Source organism: Octodon degus, unplaced genomic scaffold (assembly GCF_000260255.1).
Source record: "Octodon degus isolate 3935 unplaced genomic scaffold, OctDeg1.0 scaffold00012, whole genome shotgun sequence".
Taxonomy (NCBI): Eukaryota; Metazoa; Chordata; class Mammalia; order Rodentia; family Octodontidae; genus Octodon; species Octodon degus.
The window spans coordinates 8,043,106-8,068,377 of NW_004524588.1; the positions used below are offsets into that span (position 1 = coordinate 8,043,106).

Sequence of the window (25,272 nt, forward strand, 5' to 3'; positions counted from 1 at the left end):
GAAAGTGAAAGGAAGGAAAATGATATTGCAGCAAATGAAATCCAATAACAAGCAAGAAAAACTACACTTGCACATGATCACACAGATGTTAAGGCAAAAGTAAGAAGCTCTGTAAAGGTCAAGGGATCAATTTACCATGATGATAGAATGGTTGTAAATCTATTTTACATAACACCAGGACACACAATATATAAAAGAAATTGATTTGCCCTAACAGGAATGATAAGTTCCACCTCCTCCTTCTCCTCTTCCTTTTCTTTTCCTGTGAAGCTTTTATTTTTATAATCATGTGCACATACATTCTTACCTCATTTCTACTTATAGATTATATAGCCTACAATGGTATAGGAGTGTTCCTAAACATATACTTTAATGGTAGAATTAGAGTCAAATCACTCAACAGTGTCTAAGAATTATGTCCACATAAGTAGTGCAATGTGTACCATAAAAATACGATTGTTAAGCATTTCAACTCTTATAAACTTGTATATAATAGGAGAAGTACATTAGACATATCTAAATACATACTAAATAGAAGTGTCATAATTCTAGAAATACATGTTTCATAAATCCAGAAAATCTCTTATTCCTAAAGTGGAAGAACAATATTCGGACCACAATAGCATGTGAAAGTATAACTCTTACTAAAAGAGTAGATGGATGCGTGAACTTCTTGCTTCATTAAAAGAGATGCAGGTGATTAGAAACTTGATGAAATTGGATTTCTATGGGTTAATTGAATTGATAATTTGAAGAAAATAATAGTTTTAGGATGATTAATCCCAAATTTAGAGCAAAATGTGAGTTAATGTAGTGGCAGCATAGAAAAAGAGACAATTTCTTACAACTGGACAATAATGATCTGACTTCAGGACTTTAAGATTGACATGAATTATTAGTTTCAGTAAGTCTCTAATAACAAATCCATTCTCCTGATATGAAAGGATTTGGTCCTTAACATACCTGAATATATATATATATATAAATATATATATGAATTTATAAGCCTCTCTTCCTCTTGATCCCATATTGAAGTCGAGTTGGAACAGGCAAGTCTGGTCTCAAAATTGAGGGCCATGATCCAAAGGAGCCAGAGCAGTTGAGGGAGCTGTTTATTGGTGGTCTGAGTTTTGAAACTACCAATGATAGTTTAAGAGAACACTTTAAGAAATGGGGCACACTCACAGATTGTGTGGTAAGGAGAAATTCTCAAACAAAATGCTCCAGAGGTTTTATGACTTTGGCTTTGTGCCTTACTCTTGGTTGAAGAGACAGATGCAGCAATGTGTGCTGGACCACACATTGTTGATGGGCTTGTAGGGGAACCAAAGAGAGCTATTTCTAGAGAGGATTCGGTAAAGCCTGTTCCCATATAGCAGTGAAGCAAGTTTTTGCTGGTGGTATTAAAGAAGATACAGAAGAATATAATTTCAGAGACTAGTTTGAAAAATATGGCAAGATTGAAACCATGGACGTTATGGAAGACAGACAGAGTGGGGGAAAAAGAGAGGATCTGTTTTTGTAACTTTTGACCATCATGACACAATTGATAAAATTGTTGTTCAGAAAAGCCACACTATAAATGGGAATAATTCTAAAGTGAAAAGAGCCCCTTTCTAAACAAGAGATGCAGTCTGCTAGATCACAAATAGGCCATGGAGGTTGTTCTGGCAACTTTATGGGTCTTGGAGGAAACTTTGGAGGTGGTGGAGGGAATTTTGGCCATGGTGGAAATTTTGGTGGGAGAGGAGGTTACAGTGGTGGAGGAGGTGGCAGCAGAGGCAGTTATGGAAGAGGTGATGGTGGAAACTATGGTGGTGGTCCTGGCTATAGTAGTAGAGGAGGGTATGTTGGTGGTGGACCAGGATATGGAAACCAATGTGGTGGATATGGTGTTGGAAGAGGATATGATGTTTACAATGAAGGAGGAAATTTTGGTGGTAGTAACCATGGTGGTGGTGGGAAGTATAATGATTTTGGAAAGTATATTGGACAATAGCAGTCAAATTATGGACCCATGAAGGAGGAAGTTTTGGTGGAGGCAGTTATAGAGACTTCTGGCAGTCTCTATGGTGGTGGTTATGGATCTGGTGGTGGAAGTGGTGGATATGGTAGAAGAAGTTTTTTAAAAATACAACAGAAAGGAGCTACATTTCGTAGCAGGAGAGAGAGCAAGGAGTTGTCAGGAAATCTGCAGGTTGCTTTGAGACAGTCATTCCAAATGCTTTGGAAGAACTGCAAAAATCTTTCACAGAAGGAATGGTGATCCATACTCAGAAAAGTTACTGCAGCTTAAACAGGAAACTCTTCTGGTTCAGGACTGTCATAGCCATAGTTTGCAAAAAGTACAACCATTGATTAATGTAACACAGTGTCAATTATTTTTATTTATTTATTTATATTAATTTTAATGAGAAAGAAATAGCAATGAGACAGTTTCAAAACAGGTTAGGACAGTTACAATGATTAATACATTGCATATTGTCTTTGTAGTACTTATTCAGAGTACAAGATGCACACATGATATCTTGTCTATACACTATTAGTACAAATCTTTGTCTCAATGAACTAAGATAAAGTAGCTGTATATCTATCCTAACTATTTTGGATATATATATATATATATATATATATATATATATATATATATATAATTTATATCCCCTTCTTTGTTTTGTCAGAGATGGGTGTTCCATTGCCATTCAAATATTGTAGGTGCATGAATTCAGTAAAATTACCCAGTATAGTCCAATAGTCCATAATAGTAGTGGGTTAAATCTCTTCTAGACCTTTTGGCTAAGATCAAGCATAGTATCAATTAAATGTACATTCCTGAGCTCTTTTATCTGTTGTGACTTTGTCTTTTTCTTTCTTTTCAGTACATCAGGTATATTACTCTGTAAATTGTGGTAGTGGCATGCAGAATAAAAAATTAAGGAATTTTTAACTTTTCAAAAAAAAGATTTAGAAGCCAGAATAATCTGAATTCTTGGGACAGCAGCAATGTCCTACTATTCCTCTTGAAAGATGGAAGTATTCCATGCCTCAAAACTATACAAACACAAAAATATGTACAGTGTTCAAAATGTTTTTGCTCACCATGGAATCTGCCATTAATTCCTGTAGTCTCCATGCCCATAACAGAGATCAAATATCATCATGGTTCAAAAGAACTTTGTAAAAGGAATATAAGAACTATATAATAAGGAGTTATAGTAGTTGGCAAAACTTCACTGTTAAATACAAGGTTAATATTCCTGGCAGTGGATCTTGAGGATATTGAATTTAAAAGGATAGAAAGTAAAATGTATAAGGAAGACTTTGTTGATCAATGTGTTGACTTCTTTTCTATCATTGCTGAGATGAAATACATGATGTCCCATATTAAGGAAGGAAAGGTTTATTTAGCTCATGGTATGTGGAGGTTTCAGTTAGTGATCACCTGGCTCAAAGGCAGGATGGCATGGCACCTGGGTAATAGTTCAAGATGCACAAAACAACAAAAGGTAGTGACAGCAAAATGTTGGGGAGTGCAAGTCGTTTTTTCCTCCATTATATTGTATGTAGGCGATACACTCCTAGGGTGGGTCCTTTATATTCACTCTTCTTTGAGGTCAGGAAATTTCTAAAGTAAGGACTCAGGCCCCCTGCTGAGTCACTTAGTTAAGGTTCAAAACTACTCAGTTCTCAAGTTGACATAATATCAATTATTACATAGGGAAGTACTCTTCCCTGGCTAGGGCTAGGACAGATAGTTGTAATACAATTTTTTGAGGTGACTTTTGAGTCAAATTATTACCTGTATTAAAAGAAGGAGAAATGTTGGTAAGGTTATACATGATGGAAAAAGAAATCCAATGACTCGGAGAAGGAGGATGACTCCATGGGTCTACCAAATAAATCTAATCAACTCACTTTGCTTCCAGAGTTTCAAAAGCCAACACAGTCCATAATACATTTCACAAGTTGTAAGGAATTAGCTGTTGAGAAGAACAGTAGTGCTCAAAAACTCAGTAATGCCTACCTCCTGTGAGTTGAACAAAAATAAGCTAATATAGGCTTCTCTAAGAGAAATATGGTCTTACTGGAGCACAAAAGAGCAGGGATTTAATTTTCAGAAGATGGGCATTATAATTGTAATGGGCAGTAAGAGTGGAACAACAGCTTTCATCTTGACCTCTAGGGAGCCAGAAATATTAAACTTTGCATGGACAAGATATTCCTGCAGCAAAGGGTATCATAATTCTTTTAAACACTTTGTGAAACTAAGCCAATTCTCCGACACAAAGCCTACTAACTGAAGGAGAAATCTTATCCTGTCAAAGGAAATTCTACTAAGTTCATTCCCACTAAGTCTATTGCCATGAACTGGGGAAAAGAATGTTCTCTGATGATCTAAGGACTATGGAAAGTGGTCTTAGTTAATAATTATTAATCAAAGATTCAAAGACTAATAAGTGAACATATAATGCATGAATTACTTGCCCAAGTCTATTCTGCATTTTTTTTTTTTTTACCAAGTCATCAGGCCTACCAAGTGTTAGTATCCTTAGTTACCAAATGTTTAGTGACATGATCATTCACATCTGCTCCTTAATACATGACATAAATCTGTGGCTATTAACAAAAACCAAATGGAATCACCTGAAATGTTTTACCTTTTGAAAATGATAAGTGTTATATTATATTCTAAGGGAAAAATTAAAATTAGTTGAACCTTTAAGGGTGTAAAGGTGTCAAGATGGCATCCATCCTACACCTATATTTAAGTCAGCAATCTAAACTGAGATGAAGTGAGAAAAGTTGGGTAGATCATCTCAGATGACTACAGAATACCCTAAATTTGGCTAAGGAGAAGCCCTGACAGTATTAGATATGCTGTGTGTCATACGCTGCAATGGACTCAGGTAGAAGGTTTGTGACTAGGTGACTTTTGATGTTGTATGTGTTTCCCTTTCCACACCCCCGAGAGATGTGTGTTTGCATCATTGTAAAGCAGTATTCACTAAATTTTTGTCTATTTGCTATTATTTTCCCTTAATTTATATCAGTCTCCCACAAACAACTTAAAACCTGTATTTTCTCTCAAGCGTTTTTCATTTGTAATACTGACAACCTACCCAAAGAAATCAATAGAAGCTAGCAACTCTAACCAACATATTACTCTAACCAAAGGATCTTGAATTAAAAGTAGGAACATTCTCAACCAATATTGCTTATATTAATTTCTCATAATTTGGAGGATGATACCTGATTGGTGATACCTCTTTATTTATTTTTTATCAGTCTGTCTCTATTTTTGCACAGCTAGATAGGATTGTAGCAATTATTCCAATTTATGAAGAGGGGATATCTTTCTACTTATTTATGTTCTCTTCACTATCTTTCATCTTTTTTTATAATTTTCACTAAAAAGATCATTCACCTCCTTAGCTAAATTTATACTGAGTATTTTATTCTTCGATATCATTCTGAATGTTATTGTTTAATTAATTTCAAGTATATGGAAATTAATATAATTCATATGCTCTTGCTATTCAAAATGATCTGCAGATTAAGTGCAATTTATGTCATATCTCTAAGGGCATTTTTTAATGTATTTAGTACAGGGTCTATAGGATCTCATTACAAAAATCAGAATCATAGTGATCCTCCTGTTTTTCGCCTCCCAAGTCTGGGATTACAGGCTTGAGCACCACTATGCCCAGTCTCAGTTGCCTTCTCAGCATGCCCCATGGGTGAGGCCGGCAAGGCACACTGGGGATCAATCCCAGTCCTTGCACCTGCCTAAGCAGGCACTTTAGTCCACTAAGCTATCTGGCCAGCCCCTAAGGACCCTTTTCAAAGGAATAGAAAACATAATTTTAACATTAGCAAAAGAAACAAAAGGGAGGAATAGAAATCTGTGGCAAAATTTAGCTCTTCCATTACCCAGAATCCAGACACCTGGAAAATAACAACTTGGTAAAAAGAAAATCCAAGTAGATCTCTAGGAATTGGAGAATATCTGTGCAGAAAATAGAAGCTACAAAGTTGGAGAAATAGATAAAAACAATTAGAAAACAATGAAGCATCCTGGAAACTTCCGTTAGTTTCTGAGGATGGGAACAAATTTCTGGAGACATAAGATAAGCCCCTACAGTCAGGAGTTCCAGATAATACAAAAGATCAGACCAATAGTGTTCACCTCAGAAAATCCCGTGTTTATTGTAAATGGCAAAAACAGCATGAAGTTTTATTCTGAAAGTGATTCCCTTCAATGTGGCAGGCAACGGTTTAAACAAAGAATCCATTGAAGCGCCCAGTGTATTGTCACAGAGTTTATTTTAAGACAGCACATCAGAACAACTAAAAAACAAATCAAATCAAAACAAAACAAGAAAAACCTTCATTTCAGGGTTGCCAGTGTTGCCCTCCCTCAGTGATTTGGTGAAAGACAGCCAAAAGAGACAGTTGTGTAGAAAGTATGGCCAGGCAGTGCTTCCATTCTCTGAGAAGTTCAAGCTCAAGCTAAGTGCTGCCCTCCGTGGTGAAAATCCAGGTCTGGCAAATGTGGTTATCAGAAACAGCTGCATCTGCAAGTATTGGTATCAAGCATAGCGGTTTTCATGAAGCCTGGCCCTGCCTCCTATATCCAGTAAAATAAAAATCTGATTATTTTCTTTACCTATCAGTGTGAGCAAAGACAAGCTTTGGCTTTGACAGTTGCCACTCTCTGAGGTGAACTAACAGGTGGGCTTCTGAAACGAGACAGCATCTCACTAACCCCCAGGCCCTAAGGTTAGGGAGACAAAAATGTGACTTGTTAGATTCCAGAACTATACAACCCAGGAAAACAAAATTCATTCAAAACTAGAGAGAAACAACTTTCATTCAAAACCAGAGAGAAACAAGTTTTTGAATTTATACACTCTTCCTCTCTCTCTCTTGCTCACTTGGCTCGCTCTTTCTTTTCTTGCATTTTCACTTTTTTGTTCTTTTTTAATTTGATCATTTTTTCTTTTTCTCCCTTATTATTTATTCTTTCCTATTAACTTTATATAATGCTATTAATTTCCTTTCATGATTATTTTTTTTTCATTTTATGTATTTGGTACAAGGTCTCAGTACACAGCTCAGACTCCTAGTGATCCTCCTGTGTTCAGCCACCCCAGGGCTGGGATTACAGGTGTGTGCCACCAAACCCAGACACATTCGCCAGCTCAACATATTCCAGGAGTGGAGCTGGCATGGTGTGAGACAGGGGATCAAACTCTGTTCCCTGCACTTACCAAAGTAGGTGCTTGTCCAACCTTTCACTACTTAATAGGATCCTTTATCTCATTGTTCTCTTTGACTTTTCATAGTTTCTCAATTTTTTTTTCTCTTTTGTCATTCTAATCCCCATTCTCTGATTAACAGGTGAAAGCTGTTAAACTTTATTAATGTTTAGTATTTTGTTAACTGTTATTACTATCGAGTTTTTCTATTGTCAAGGAATAATTTTTTGAATAATTTGTGAATATAATTATTTGATTTGTTCTAGCTTTTACACTGTTATGATAGATCTTTTTCTTTCTTTAAATATATTTGATACAGGGTCCAATTATGCAGCTCAGACTCACAGTGATCTTCCTGTTTTCATTCTCCCCAGTGCTGGGATTACACCGGTGCAGCACCATGCCCAGTCTAGGACTCTTTTTTTTTAAAGGTGATATTTTGCTGCTTATGACATGTCAGTATCGTTTCTTCTTGATGTTATTATTGTTGCTCACTTTCTTGATATTGCTAGGGTGGAATATTTGCTGCCTTTTAAAGTTTTTTTTCTGTACATAAATATCTAGATATCTATTCAGCTTATCTTTGAATCATTAAAGCACTATGATCCATTCCTGAAGAACTGGATGCTGCACCAATTGTACTACATTCAGACCTCCCAAATCAATGGAGGTGTTTGGATCTTGGGATGGAGGCAGAGACTTGTATTTATTCATCCTCAGAGTGAAACACACCACAAAACCACTCATTATAGACAACATCAAACTAGCTAAATGCTTCTCCTGCAAAGGACCACAAATGTCAGAACCAAACAAAAGCAATACAAAGGTGGGAAGGCAGCAAGAAGCCTCTGAACACTCCCAGTTCGCAAAAATCTGTCCCTTAGGGCATTGTGGGAGAGCAAAACAAAAGCCACATAGTCAAGTATTCAAAACGATAACAGCGGCAATTAAAAGAAAAGAACAATAAGGTGTTCAGAAAGCTTAAAAAATAACAAAACAAATAGTCGATACAGTAAAACATTTAAGCAGTTTACTGAAGACACTAATAAAAAACTAGTAGACATAAACAAAATGAAGTAAAATATAATGATGAGTATAGCAAAGAATAAGAGTCCATGAAGAGGGGAAAAAAATTCAGAGATTCTAGAGATTAAAAGGTTCTGTTGAAAGTACAGGGAGCAGAAACAAGCAAGGTGAATGTAGAGTGTTAGGATTAGAACACAGGGCTGCTGTCAGAGACTAATGATTCAGAGATTTTCTAAAAACAAGAGACCATAAAAATGAATGTAAGAGCTGGTAGAAGAGGCCAGAAAGACTAATCTAATGTTCATTGTAATTAGTGAAAAATCAAAGATAGTTTACTGAAATAATAGCAGATAACTTTCCAAATATAGGGAAAGAATGTATTATACATGTAAGTGAGGTATATAGAACCCTGAATAAGTATGATCGAAAAAGAACTTCTCCATGACATATCATGTTCAAAATTCCAGTGGTCCATCAAAAGAAAAGAATTGTAAAACCTGCTTGAGGGACAAATATCCTTTAAAAGGTAAACTTACTGGAATTATAGCAGGCCTCTCCAAACAAACTTTCCAGTCCAGGAGATCGTGGAGTGAAGTACACCAGTCCCTTTCCCCAAATCACTCCCAGTCCAGATTGATATATCCTGAAAAATGCTCTTCACAATTGATGTAGAAATTAGGTATTTCCTGACAGATCACTCCTAAAGAAATACATAGTTGGGGCCGGGGAGATGGCTCAGTAGAATAAATGCTTGCCTGGCAAGTGTAAGGGCCTGAGTTCAATCCCCGATTCTGAAAAAAAAAAAGAAAAAGAAAGAAAGTAAGCCAGCAAGCCAAAAATTCTCAAGATCATCCTAGAAAGAGAAGGCGAAGGCAACAATGCCAACGAGCCTTACCAAATGAGTACACTATACAGGGTGAGCAGTGAAGCAGAAAAGGATGAAAGGAAATCATAATAGGAATAATTCAGTAACTTTCAGTAACATTTGTCAATGCAAATATTGGTCTTCATTCCCCAATCAACAGATACAGTTTAATAGAATGGATCATGCAACAAAATCTACTGTCATGCCATATAAAAGAAATATATTTAGCTAAGAAAGAAGTTTTAGATTAACAATCACAGGAGGGAAAACAATATTCCATGCAACAGGAATATGAAAGCAAGAAGTACTACTTGTCTTACTTTCAGACAAAATGGAATTCAAGTCAAAACAGTCAAAAGAGGCAAAGAAGTTCTCTGCATAATAGCTAAGGGAGGAATCTAATAGGAAGTGGTAACAATTATCAGCATGTATGCACCACAAAATGTTGCATTCCACTTCATAAAACAAGTGATACTAAACAAAATTATCAGACAAACATACACAAAATCAAACTGGAGGATTATAATATCACACTACCGCAAATGGACAGATCAACTAGGTTTAATTTCAACAAATAATTATCAGAATTGGATAAAGTATTTGAAAAAATGGATTTAATAGACAGCTACAGAGTATTCCATCCAGCAACAATGAAATAATGGTTTCTTCTCAGCAACATAAAGGAATTTCTTCAAAAATAGACTGCAGATTAACCCATAAAAAGGCTTAAGTAAGTGCAAAAGTATTACAATTAACCAATAAATGTTTTCAATTCATTGTGCAATGAAATTAAAGCCAGTGCAATAGAAGCCACAGAAATTATGCAAATGGATGAATTTTAAACAATATACTTTCATAGTCAATGGACCACAGATGAAATTGAGGAAGAGCATGCCAGTACAACATGCCAGGCTTATGGAATGGAATAAAAGTAGTCCTAAAAGGGAAGGATATGTCTGTGAATGCCCAAATCATAAAAACAGAGTAAACTCAAATAAATAAGCAGTGATATATATCAGGCTTCTAGAAAGCAAGAACAAACCAAATCTATTGTTAGTACAAGGAAGGAAATTACAAAGATCAGAGCAGAAATCAATAAAATTGATAAACAGGTTCAATGCAAGAGTAATTAAAATACCAATAGCATTCTTCACAGAACCAGAGAAAACAATCCAAAAATTCACATTGTAGAAAGAAGTGGTCCAGAATAGCAAAATAAATCCTCAGCAATAAAAACAAAGAAATAGGCATCACAATCCCAAATTTCAAGTTATACTACAAACCTGCAGTGATAAAATTAGCATGGTTTTGGCAAAAGCAATCATGTAGGTCAATAGAATGGAATGGAGGCTGCAGAAACTAGTCCCAGAACATTCAATTATCTGATCTTTGACAAAAGATCCAAAAACATAAGCTGGAGGAAAATAGCCTTTTAAACAGAATTTTCAGGGAAAATTGTCTATCCACAGGCAGAAAATTGAATGTTTACCTATATCTCTTACCCTGTACTAAAAATCAAATCAAAATGAATCAAATATATAACTGTTAAAACAGAAATACATAATCTGATGGAAGACAAAATAGGTAAAACTCTTGAAGGCATAGGCATAGGCTTAGGCAAGGACTTTCTGAACAGAACCCCAATTTCACAAGAAATAGTATCAAGAACAAACAATGTGATCATATCAAATTATAAAGTTTCTGCACAGCAGAAGAAATAAAATTTTTCTCATCTATTACTGAGAAATAGAACTACTGTCTAGAATATATAATGAAGTAAAAAAAAATTAGAATCTCCCAAATAAGAGACCTAATCAAAAAATGGGCAACTGAAATGCAGACATTCTCAAAAGAAACACAAATGGCTAATCAACACGTAGAAATGTTCAGCAGTAGTGGCCATCAAAAATGCAAAAAAAAAAAAAAAAGCAAAAAAAAAAAAAAAAAAAAAAAAACCCAACAATAAGCTTCCATTTATTCCATAAAGAATGGCTACCATTAGGAAATCACATTCTACAAAGTTCTGCTAAACCTGCAGAACAAAGGGAACTCTTCTACATTGTTGGTGAGATTTAAACAAGTATAATACAACCCATTAGGATTAGCAGTTTAGAGATCCAGCCAACAATTAAGACTAAAAATTCCATTTAACACAACCATTTTCCTTCTACATGTCTTCCTGAAAGAGTTAAAGACATCATATAATCATATTACGTATATACTTACATGAGAGTGTGTGTGCAAAATTCATGATAGCTAAATCCTGGAAATGGTCTGCATATTCTTCAGCAGATGAATGAATAAGGAAAATTTAGTGTGTATATGTAACAGATGCAGCCACAAAGAAAGATACATGAGTCATTTGCAGAAAAATGGATGCACCAAAAATGGAGATCGTAATGTTGAATCAAATAAGTCAGAAAGAGAAGCTAAGGTAGCACATGTTTTCTTTTATATGAGAAACCCAACATATAAATAAAAAGCAAAATAAAAGACAAGTAATAGGAAATAGGGAGATAGATCTTTTGAAAAAGGATGAGGACCTAGATAGAGCAGGGCAGAGAGAAAGGATAAAAAGGGAAGGAGGTGAAAGGAAAAAACATCATGAGTTATGTACATGTGTTCCCCACAAGGAAAGTAATCATTTTGTGCTGCAAACATGTACCAATAAAATAAAATTAGCATGTTCTATTAGTCAGCTTTTCCATTGTTGCAATATTAACAATTTAATGGAGGGAATGATATATTTGACTCATGGATTCAGAAGTTCCAGCACCTGCTTAGTTGGTTTGTCTGCTGTAAATCTGAGACAAGGTAGAACAACATGGTACAGATTCACGGTGGAATGACTTTGTCCCCTTCTCCCTTCTCAGGGCTGGGAAGCACAACACAGTCGCAGAGTGCCGGGGAGAAAAATACCATCTAATAGCCTTCTCTCAGTTACCCACTTTCTCTACCTGAGTCTGACCTTCTAGTGTCATATTATGGTGTGGACATCAGTAGATTAACCCCTGATACATTTCCTTCTTTCTTTCTTTCTTTCTTTCTTTCTTTCTTTCTTTCTTTCTTTCTTTCTTTCTTTCTTTCTTTCTTTCTTCTTTTTCTTTCTTTTCTTTTTTTGGGCAGAACTGGGGATTGAACTCAGGCCCTTGCACTTGCCAGGGAAGCACTTATTCTACTGAGCCATCTCCCCGGCCCCAACCCCTGATAAATTTAATATCTCCCTGATGTAATCACCTTTCCAGGAATTTCTTAATCCATTCAATTTGATGATTAAGATTAGCCAGCACAGCACAGAACCACAGATCTCAAATAACCAAAATAATCCTGGAAAAAAATTTAAAAAGCTAGATCCACACTACATGATCTACAAATATTTTAAAAATACATTAAAAGCCACATTATACAAAACAGCATAGTACTGTCATTTTTTTAAAGGGAATAAAACCATGGAACAGGATAACAACTTGAAGAAATATACACTTGCTCCAGGTTTTACAGACTGGCTATCAAAATGAAAGCCATCACAATTTAGCCCATCCTCAGTTTGACAGTGGACTACATCTTAAGATCTACAGGAAAACTTGCTAAGAAAGTTCTTAGATAGTCTGTTGCTTATATCAGCAAGTAGGCATGCTGGGCCCTGAATGTCACAAGACCTTGCCAGGTGCTGATTCCATGTGGTCATGACTCTGAAACTTGGGTCTACGGGAACAGGCCAGGTTGGGATTGGGATTATGGTTGCACAGTGGATGGCCTGACCCTAGAGTCTACTACATCAAGCCTGTCAACTGGGTTAGTGGAGGGAGACCTGAAACAGTGCTTGTGGGGAATGAATCTCATGACTGGGTTCAACTAACAGAGGCCAACTGTATGTTTGGATTAGGGTTGATGCAGTCCTATGGAGCTGGTCTACTACTGGGATGGGACTGGCACCTGGAGATGACTGGATACTAAATTTGTCTTTCGAAAGCAAACATTTTCATAAGTCATTATACCTAATCAAGAAGTTATTAAAACACCTACTACTCAGTGGAAAAGGGAATTAGATAATTGGGACAGCAGTTACGCTTAAATATTAAATTTATCCCATGTTTATTATCCAGTGATTTTTAAATTCCCAAACAAGTTAAATGAGGAATCGGTTAGACACTATTGTGCACTGAGCAGAAATAATGGAAAGATTAGTGAATACGATGTAGTTAGCATGGGAAATAGAGCATGTACATCCCAATACTCATCATACCACCATGAAAAATGAATGACCAACCACTTACTTTCTTCTGTAATTTAGCTAAAAATTCAGTACTGGGAGAAGTCTATTTGGCTAAAATGACAGCTAAGACTTAATTGTTGAGGGATATATGTTTATATGGCAGAAGAACATGAGTGACTTTTGAATTAGGTGAATCAACAGGACCTAAAGTTAGCTTTCTCAAATGACACCAGAAAAGAGAAAGTAAAAAAACAAAAACAAAAATCTCCCCATCTATTATGTTAAATTGGAACCGGACACAAACAGGTTCAGACTTTGGCAAGAACTCCGAAGATCATTCACTAGAGGATTATATCCTTAATATAACATGATTTGATTTAAAATAAAGTCTGCTGAGGTAGTGTACTTCTAAGCAGAGGTGTGATGGCTTTCATGGAGGTTAAATAAAGCCAGAGGTATGACAGGAAGTACGTACCCAAGACACTGTTTCCAAGGTCTAGGGGGCAACTAATCTATGTTCAACTAGTAAATTGATTTTCTTGTCCTCAACTTTATATGTAATTTATACTTCCTTCATTTTCCACTCAAACAAAAAGAAAGATTTCAGCATAATATCAATTATGGGTCATTTCATAATGCATTCTGTTTACTGAAAAATATTATCTTTGAAAGATTTGTTATGTAGAGCTCACCCATGGAATTCTTTCAGAGCTGGCAGCTAGTATATTTTTTCCACCTAGATTTAGGGAATTGTTCAGGCATCACTAAAATTTTGCCAGATAGAAGTAGTTATCTTCAAAAGGCATCAAATTTTATACTGACCAATTAATGCCTGGATTTTAAATGACTGTCATAATTTTCACACCTACGTAACAGTTCAATGTCAAAATATTTTTTAAGCAATTTACTTTTTATTATCTATTAACATTTAGCACATTGTTTGATTTTAGAATTTCACATCTGCATTATTAATTAACCCTATATGGGACAGCCCATGAGCTGTGCAATGAATTATTTCATGTACATTTAAACAGGCACTGATGTGACTGTGAAAGGAATTTGGTGAAATTCTAAAAGTTATAGGGAACTGTGTTAGTCTTGGTTCTCTGAACAAAAAAGACCCTGTCTCAGAAGATATGTCTTTAATACACCCAGATAGAGTCAGCCCTCAGTATTACTTGATTTTAAATTTGTATACTCAGCCAACCGTTCATTAAAAGATGTGTCTGTACTGAACACATACAGACATTTTTATGTTTCATCTCCATACACAACATATTTTAAATAATTTTATGTGTATATGGTGTCATAAATAATTTAGAGATGATTTAAAGTATGTGGGAAGATGTGTATAGGTCACATATAAATGCTACTCTACTTTATCTAAAGGCTTTGAGCAGCCACAAATTTTGATACCTTGGATGCACTGGTACCACTGGCCTATGGATACATATATAGGCTACTGAGGAATGACTCTTCCTCTGTCTGTGTGTGTGTTTGTGTGTGTGTGTGTGTGTGTGTGTGTGTGTGTGTGTAATTTATTTTAAGGAATTATAGGACTTGTAAAATTGCAGAGATCAGCAAGTCCCAAATGTACAAGGTAGGCTAATAGTTTGGAGATACATGAATGAGTTCCTGCTGCAGTTTAATTCCAAAGGCAGACTGAAGGCAGAATTTCCTCCTCTTTGGAGGAGCCAGTCTTTTTCCTGAAAGCCTACCACAGATGGAGGCCCACACATATTATAGCAGACATTGCACTTTAATCTTCTAGTTACACTGTTAATCTTACATAAAATACAATTCTTAACAGCATGGATACAAATGATTGGCCAATTCCTGGGTCCTGCAGTCTAACCTTGCAGGCATCAAAGGTTGATTATCAGTAAGATCCCTATTCCAAGAATGAAAATTGGCCAGAGAGGTCCTCCTGCACATTTCCTAGGATATTTTCACATCAGAATCAGGAGAGAGATTTAGCATTCTAACTTCTCCACCTACTGTAATAATGTCGGTAAAATATATTTTCTAATATTGTTTCACTTATAAATTATGCAACATATCTTTTTAGAAGCTCTATATTAGGCTGGGGAGATAGTTTGGTGGCCTAAGTGGCTGCCTAGCAAGTGCAAGCACCCAAGTTCTATCCCTGTTACCAAATGCCATGCGTACCCCAAAACAACAGGTATGCTATGCTGGCCCTGAAACCAGATGTGGTGGTACACGCCTGTAATCCCAGTACTAGGGAGGTTGACCCAGGAAGATCACTACAAATCTGAACTGCATAGCAAGACCCTGTGTCAAATAGATAAATGAATAATAAAAAAGTTTCATAATGATTATATATATATGACATACATATATACACATATATATACACAAAATCATACACACACACACACACACATATATATATATATATATATATATATATAAAATCATACATACACACATATGTAAAATTTTAGAAAATTTATTATTAACTATGACTATCCTTGGATATATTTTTCTTTTCTCTCAAAGCATAACTACCTACTGAGGTAACCAGAATAACAAAATAATGAAAATGGTTCACTCACACAAATTTGCTTCTTGTAGTTTTCTCTCAACACTAAAAACCTGTACTGAAACCTGTTGACACACATAAGCTGTGTGTTCAGAACATATTTGCATTCAAACAATTCAAAAAGGGGTAAGGGAAGTATTTTTCTAAGACAAATATTCAAGCTTGCTATTTGAAAATATAAGTTCTTTTTTGTACTATATTGCTAAATAAATATTTTATAAAGTGATTGTATCTATATTTTAAATTTATTTGAATTACTTTTACTTCTAAAAAATACATTCTATATTTTTACATAGCATATGTCAATGATATTTACATAATAATTTGGTTATTCCGATAAATGTGTTAAGAATTAACTCTTGGTTAACAGTGAATCTTCAGATACAAATTGGTTTTATTTAAATATGGGTTTATTTAATATTTTTTTCATTGGTAAGCTTAGCAGGTAAGTTATTTTGAAGTTCTTCACACTATTTAATTATCAAATTGCCATGAATTTGTTCACTATATTTCCTAATACTTCTTTGTCATCAGTTGAGCATCATAGGATTGCAGCTTTGTTAATTTTTTTAAAAATTCTGATAATGGCCTTCTATGTCTTCTCTTTATTTTTCTTATTAGTTTAATTTGAAGTTTATCATCTTTTTGATCTAGGAAAGATAAAACCTGTTTAGTTTTTATTTTCTAAAAGTACATATTGCACGACATAGTGATTGCTTTTCTTGGGGAAGGTTGCTACACGGACGCAATATATGCACATTAATTCTTTAAGGGTGTGAAATGTTGAACTTCAACTCATTCCAGGTTCCTTAGGTTTTCTTATTTTCCCCATATCTTTGGCAGATTTTTTTCTTTTGCCTATTTTTGAGTTAATCTGTCTCTGTATCTTTCTTTCTTTCTTTCTTTCTTTCTTTCTTTCTTTCTTTCTTTCTTTCTTTCTTTTTTCCTTCTTTCTTTCATCTCTTTTTTCTTTCATTTCTTTTTCTCTTTCCTTCCATTCTTCGTTTCATTCATTCATTCATTCATTCATTCATTCATTCATTCATTCATTTTTCCTTTCTTTCTAGCACTTTAAACTGAAATTATAGGTAAAAGATTTAAAAACTTCTTAGCTCCAAATGCTTTAAATTTCCTTTAAAAATTATCCTACCTGCATCTCACAACGTTTTAAATGCTATATTTTCATTTCATTCACTTATGTGGTGTCATTTCCCTTATTATTTTTTGACTCACCAATGAATTATTATAAACATATTGCTTCAGTTTTATATATTTGATTTCCAGGAGTTTGCTATTGATATTTGACTCTGAAAGGGTCACAAAATATACTTTGTTATAGATTTCTCTTTTCTACATAGTCCATTGGTCATTTTTCCATGTAAGTAAATCTGTTTCATTCTTCATCTACTTCAAAGTGTTTACAAAATTTGGGGATCTTATGACTTTCTGGCTATTTCAACTATCTTAAATTTCTTTATTTTTAGCTATGGACTCAACCAGTATTGTTCAAATTTAGTTCTGGCACTAGAAATATGAAAACTTATACCTATTTTTCTCACTTGATGGACAGTTATTGTATAGTTTTTGACAGGAGAGCTCCTTTTATGAGTTATATTTTGGTACAAGCAGGAGTCATAGGCAGACAGAAGAGGATATATCCAATGAATTCTTCAGAGGTCATTTCCTAATCTAACATATGCAATGTAGGAATTATTTCTCTACTTATCTGTGTTGGTATTCATGTCTCTTAGTGATTTCCAAAATTATTTCTTAGGAGGTTTTCTCTGGAATTAATCCTTCGTGTGTTCCTTGTGATTTTCCTTTAATGTCTTTCATTCTTCTTCACCACAACTTGAACTCATTTCCTTTTAATACAATAAAGAAATCTCTTAATTTTGCTTACATCTGGGGTATTGTTCTATTTATAAACTCTAGTATATGGCATTTTATCTGCCTGAAGCACTACATCTGTAACAGGTGAGTAGGTAGATATTTTAATTCAGTTTTTTGTAAGTGTGCATCCTTAGTATCTATATAAGTACAACGTGGCACAGTAGCGATTTTCTGCTAGAAGTACAAAATGCATGCATAGCATTCACGTGTTGTTACATCGAATATTTTCCTTCTATTATTCAACAACCTCAAAATGCAAATTCAGATATCTGAGACATGTGTGTGTGTGTGTGTGTGTGTGTGTGTGTGTGTGCATGTGCTTTCTATATGTCAGAATTTGTGTTCTTGTTGAAAATACAATAGTAAACATTCTCCACACAATTAGGCATTTGAAAGAGATTTCATTTAGTAGAGTTTTAATATAAGGGAAATAAATTAATATACGACTATGGAGTTTAGAATAATTCTCAGTGATATTTTTGATAAAAACATTTTCTCTTTTGCTGCACAGAAACGCACTTAACTAATAATACTTACAAGAATGATCCTATGAAATATTTAAGTCTGAAAATAATATCACTCTGTGCAGCTTCTATATTTTAACTGATAAGCAGCATTTCTGAGAGCCAAATTACTTCCCTATGCACATGTTTTCATAACAATAAGATGAATAATATTTCAAAATTTTAAAAGTGCATGTCTAGTCCTTTCAGCAACTGTTAAATGTGGTATTGGGGAAATAGTTTTTGAGCAGCACCTACGTGAAAAAGTACCTTGCTGCGCCTCTAGATCAGTGCAATAACGTAAAGGTCTCTGGGACAAAATTGATGTATCTGAGACATTATCCAGGATGTACTCTTATGCTATTTTTGCAGAAGGATTTGGCAGATGCTTACCTGTTGTGAAATCCAACATGATTTCTTGAGGGTGCAGTCTAAGGCTGAGTTATATCATCTCCTCGTCGTGCTCTTCTATCAGTGCCTTTGCAACTGTAATTCTTTCCAGGCTCCTCTTTATTCAGTGGTTGCTGTACAGAAAGGGGGACAAAATAAATACATGTCATGCTGTTAGAGTACTGTGTCAAATGTATTTATCAAGAGATTAAAGAAGGTAATGTATAAAATGCTTCCTTATGTATAAACCCTTCTATAGTAAATCTTAAATACACTTCATATGGAATGGCTAAGGCAGCTGAAATTAAGAAAGTTAATGCCTATGTAACATTAAATACATAAAAATGGGAAATTATTTACTTTATAAAGTGAATCACCTATAAATAAACTGTGTAGCAGTCCTTTTAATATAAGTATGTAGTTGGCAGATAAATACCTGCCCAGAAAGAAAAGCTAAAAATAAAAACACAAATAGTAGTTAACTCTCCAGTATATAAAAGTATATACAAATTATTAGTCCAAGAAAGAAGAATAGCATTTTAAAAAGAATATAGCTATGGGGAAGGTTTTCAAATTTGCATCTCTTGCCATTTTGTGAAATATCTTCATATTTGTCAGAATATCAACTGGACAGTTCTTATTTTTGCTCCATAAAGGATTGGATTATAAATAGCTCTTCTAAGTAATTGAGAATTTTGGTTATCTGTTTTCCTGAAAGTTTGAAACTCTTAATTTCCTTTTAATAAAGCAAGTCTTATATCCAAGAAAATGAGAAAACTGTAACACACTAGCACTTGTAGTTAATCCCTATACTTTGTTCCATAACAGTGTGCCTATTTCATTGATAAAATATAAAGTGTTTTGTGATTGTGCTGCTTTTTGTATGCAAGCAAGAACTCATCGGCATTAATTCATTAACACATGAATCTAAAATTTCTCGCATTTCTAGGTGGTCAACAAAATTGTTATTTAAGAAGAAGCAGGGAGTTAAGGAATGTAGAGCTGGCAGAAATACGAAGCCGCGGTCCGTTCTCCTTTCCCTCTAACCTATTCTGTGTCTTTCATTCTCCCCGTTCTCCCTCTCTCACCTCTAGTCCTTCCTTTCCTTATCTCCTGCTCTTTTTCACTACCTTGATGCACACTGCCTTGAAACTTTACCTTGTTCTTATCTAATCTTTTATCTTTTTCTTTGCACAGCTCTTTTCTATTCCATTTCGATTACATCTCCTAGGAATCTTCATTTGGTGAAGAGTTCTGTGTATAACTGACCATGGTAGGCAATCCCTCGCCATAAGTGTCCTCATCCAAGACCTGACTGGCCAACCCAGGAGCGCAGCATGCCACTGGGAAAAGTGAGGTTACTGAGCCGAGCTAGCAGATGTTAGCTTCATTCACAGGGAGCTTTCTGCCTATGAAAGGTATTGCTGCAGTTTTCTCCTGTCTGTTACAATCCATTTAAAATGCTCACCTTAACTTGGGATAACTTCTCATTCTCTTGCTTTCTTTTTTGTAAGCATTACTACACAACTTTTCATTTGTCTATGCCTGAGGTCAGTGACCCAGATATTCTTCTTGCTTGTGGCAATGTGTACTTCTTTATGTGTGCTATTATTGATTTTATTCCCTCCTCCATTGTTGACATGGGTGTTTTATAAAAATGACTGTACTAATCATTCTTCTAAAAATTTAATATCCTCCACTGTGGCCCAATTTAATCTCTTTGTTCACACTCGGCTTCTATAGGACCTTAGGAGCAGATAAATTCTTCTATAGGACCTTAGGAGCTAAAAGTGCAAACTATTTGGGAAAGTATAGAAATAGTACCTTGTTATGTGAATGACTTGATTATTTATTGCCATTTGTTCTGTAATTATTTTGTAATTATTCCTCAGGAAAAAAAAAATCTGTCCTTGCTGCATGCCAGTTTTAATGGTAGCAATGGATTTAACGATGAATTCAGATTTCAGCCTTCCCCTGAGGCTGACGGACTTCTCCTTTCAAAGTAGGACACTTCTATCTGATGGCATTAACCATAAAATCCCCCATTTCAAGTCTATGATATCCTGAAGGACAATGGCTCATTTCATTTCTTATCAAGAAATCGGGCAGATCAGTCATATTTCCCGAATCAAATGACATTTCAGAAAATTCATTTGAACCAAAAATGAGGTTTCTTCTCAGCAGATTCCAATTAGCTTAAAAGTGGTTTTCTGATGAAATTTTTCAAAATAACTGTGCAGTTCATGAAAAATCCTTATTTGTATGTATATGACTTTATCAACCCATATTTTACACACACACCCACTGATTGACATGCACTTCTACTCAGTCTCCAGCATCCTTCAACACACACATGTACACCCACACAACAAGAACAACACACACACACACACACACACACACACACACACACACACAGATTTCCCTAGGAGCTCGCCATCCTGTCAAGCAGTATAAATCTTTAATTTTAGTGATCAGCATTAAGAGGAAAATACTTAAGATCTTTCCTCTCTCCTTTTTATTTTAGCTCATCGCCTCTGTACTCCAGTGGGAGTGCACGTGCTTTTTTGCTCCCTAAGTACACAAAATTAGCTGCTTATCGGTTGATCTTCCTACATGATCCTTTAAAAACCCTTTGTGTATGTGTACAGCACCTATGCAGCATGCAAGGCCGCTTCTGCCTTCAGAGGAAACCGAGACCAGCCACCCCCAGCCCTTTTCTTACCCAATCGCAGGGGGCTCAGGCCTAATTAAATTGCTCTCAAAGACAAGAAGGGATGAATTTTCTTCTTTCCATTTCCCTTGTCACCCATTTAACTCAGCTGACATTCACTGACTCCTTTTTACTTATGTTCAAAAAAGAAGAAAAAAAAAACCACATCACACACACACACACACACACACACACACACCCCATAAAGACAGGGTTTAGAAAGCTGGGAGCAATAAGGACAAGCCGTGTTCGTGGATAAACTCTTAATCTGGTTACTCCGTGTGGTTTATAATTGCAGTAACAAACAATGGAAACAAGATAGAAAGTGCCAGAGGAGGCGGTCTTATTCCTCTGGCTGGTTTTGATTTTATTCCATTAAACTAACACCAAAGCCGGACCGAGCATGTGCACATTAATTCCCCACCCCACCCCACCCCACCCCCACTACACACACACACACACGCACGCACACACAACCACCCCAGTGCTTCTGGTCAGCATTGTACCCCTCTGGTTTTGTGTGTTTTCCTTCTTCCTGGGCTCAGATTAATGAGGGAGGCTTCGGCTTGGAGGCTGAGCAGAGCCTGCTAACGTGGCTGTGCCCATGAGGAGCAGAGGGAGAAGCGGCCACTTTGGCCAGCCAGTTATTGATTGGACTGGAGGTCGCCAGGGAGCGGCTGCTAGAGCTGGGATTGAGGGAGGGGGATGCAGAGCTTCGGCTGGACCAGAAAACAGGCGCCCTGTGCAAGTCAAACTCCAGTAAGGGCCTAGGAAGAGCCAGGCAATTAGCCTTTGAAGGTCATGAAAGTCCCTCCCCTTCTCTCTCTTCACGACAGTATCCAGCCTTCCTTCCCTCCTCCTTTCTTCATCACCCATGCTCCAAACACATCTGAGGAATCCATTCAATTAAATCTCTCTCGGCTCCAGCTGGCTCCTCAGTGAAAGGTCAGTGGAGTCTATGAGGGAGAGAAAGACGCGAGGAGGAGCCAGAGCTCCTGGCTGCCTCGCAGCATCCCGGGATCCCACCTGCTAGCGGGCTGCCCTCCTTGCCTCTCCTTCCTACAACCGTCTTTAATGACACCCGATAGGCAGTCACTCCCCAGCAGAGAGAGGCATGCCCTGAAGCATCATTGTGGTACGAAGAGATCGATCTGATGTTTTCTAAAGAGATGATAATGATAACCTGTGGACACGATGTCAGCCTGTTTGCTGCGCTTCTTGAAGGTCTAGCAGTGTTTGCCTAGGCCAGCCCAGATGCTTGGAGGGAGAGGCTGTGTGAGTCCTTGGTTTTCTTGGCTTCCTTCATTTTACCTCCCTTAAAGAGACGTAAGGAGATGGAGGAATACTACCTACCCTGCTAAGCTCCACAAGTAGAGGGAGTGAGAATGACTGATTTTACTTTTTCCAAAGCAAATGCTTCCGAGTAAACCAAGAACAAGCATATTTAGTTGCTTATACTAATATAAAAATAAACTGTAGATTGTCTTTTTAAGGATTTAGCTAATTATGCATAGACTTAAACAAAGCTATTAAGTCTGCATATTGTTTAAATTATAGGCATTAACAGAATTTGGCAAGATTCATTGCTGGAAAGTAGTTCAGAACACAAAAGTTTGCAGAAATTTTATACACACATGCAAAAGCAAACTTTTCTTTTTGAGGAAGATCGTGACCATAATAAGATCATGCAATATGATATTGTTAATACCATTTTGATCAAAATATGATATTCTACTCTCAGAACTTAGAACCAATTATATTCAATATTAAGATATACATATTTTATATCATATTGTCAAAATATGGTGGTCCTACTATATCCGTACACTTTTCACCTGTTTATGTTTAAAAGCCTCTGTAGTCTCAGAGGCTTTTAAGTTTTTCCCAAGCTGTGGGAACAGTGATTCTAGTCCAACTAACATCTTACTTACAATAAGACTTTTTGTTGTCACTTTATTTTCTGCACCATTTGACGAACCAAACTATATTTTCCTATATTCCTATTAAAGTATTTGGCGATGCTTTTCTCTTATATAATTGAGTGAGCAATAGTGTGATAAGCATAAGTTTGGAATGAAGTCAAAGAAGCGATGTTAAAAACAATGAACATATTTTCAGGAATGTTCCAAAGTTGTTAAGTGTTTTAGAATGTTAAATGATTATAGAAATAGTATTACTTCTTTGTAGCATTTATTTCTATGAAGAGGATATGTTAAGAGAGAGCTAGTATAGTTAATGGATGATTCTTTTCTCTTCTGACCTAACAGAATGTTGTCTGAAATGTGTATTAAATGTAGACATCTGTATATTTAGTTAAATCTGAAACAACTGTAACATCATCTGAGTTTCTGTTGTTTCTGTCAGGAGAAGATTAAGAAATACACAGGAGGAAATGGCATGCAATTATATTCTTCTGGGTGTTTTAAATTGAAGATTTTCTTTATAAAGTGACAAAAGACAATACTTAATTCCATCTGGTATTTTATAAACAACCTGTGTAGAACTTTTGCATTTATGTACACACAAGTATGAATTCAGCTTTTCATGTAGGTGTTTGTGTGTATGCATGTGTGTGTGTCAGCATCAATGCAGAATCTTCTGGTTTATCTATTCTAGTGGTATCTATCCAAATTTCTGGATTTTCTCAGGACATTTTCAATACTTAATGGAGTTCTTATTTCATTCATTAAATACCTATTTAGAAAGCACTTACTATGTATAATATTATACCAGCTGCTGAACCCACACAAACAAACACAGACATAAAGGATGACAACGTGTAGCCCCTGCCTTTATAAAGTCAAGGCCTAACAGAAAAAGGATACTGCGCACCTGTTTGAGAGTACTAAGTCAACAGAGCAGCCCAGTACAATATGGGATCGTATGACAAGCCAAAACTGTGGAAGCAAAGCACCACCCCCTTGCATTTGCAGCAACTTGCCCCTGTCTCGTAAGTTACTCTTAATTACCTCTTGATTTCCCCGTGTTAGATAAAATGGCTTTAGTGGATGGACAGTTTTCTTAAGGATTGAAGTTTGGGTCATGGAATTCAAATGCATGTGGAGCTTAGAAAATAACACAAAGAATTAATACTAGAAAGAGTGATTTAAAATTCTCTGAGCAGAGACTTAACAGTGTCTAACACAGGAATAAAATAGGAAGTTTGATTTGCATATGTTTATATGGGTTATATAAGTGGGCAGTCACTTCATTTATTGATATACAAAAAAATAAAAGCAGTATATTGACCCAACACATGTAGGCGAGATAGTAAATCATGTCTTTATGTTGGTTAATTTGAATAGTCCTGAGATACTTTTCTTTTTCTTCCTGTACTTTAGGACAGGGTCTCCAGCGTCTCACTACGTAGATTAGACTCATAGTGATTCTCCTGTTTTCAGCCTCCCAAACTCTGGGATTGCAGGTGTGTGGCAGCACACCCAGTCTCAATCGCCATTTCAGCATGACCCGTGGGCGGAGCCAGCACAGTACACCTGTATTGACCCCCACCGCTATGCTCTGCCTAAGCGGGCACTCGTGTCTGCTGAGCTATCAGACTGGCCCTAAGATACTATCTAAGGAGTTCAGTATATATTGGATATTGTAGTGTAAACAAAAGTCAGAAACAAGGGAATACAGTAAGGTCGCAGGATACAAAATTAATACACAAAACTGATTACTTTCTCATATATCATCAATGAGCAAACCGATTTTGGAATTGAAAAGAATATTACTATTTGCACTAAAAGCTTCAAATTTAAATACATGGACAGAAATCTACCAAAGTATGTACAAGTTCCATATGTGGAAAACTAGAAAATTCAGATGAAATAAATTATTATCA

General features: G+C 35.9%; 1 pseudogene; it reads left to right on the plus strand.

Annotated features, from left to right (window-relative positions):
* Positions 1-1,655: 1,655 nt before the first annotated feature.
* LOC101593000 overlaps positions 1,656-25,272 on the plus strand; it is a 107,370-nt pseudogene continuing 83,753 nt past the window's right edge.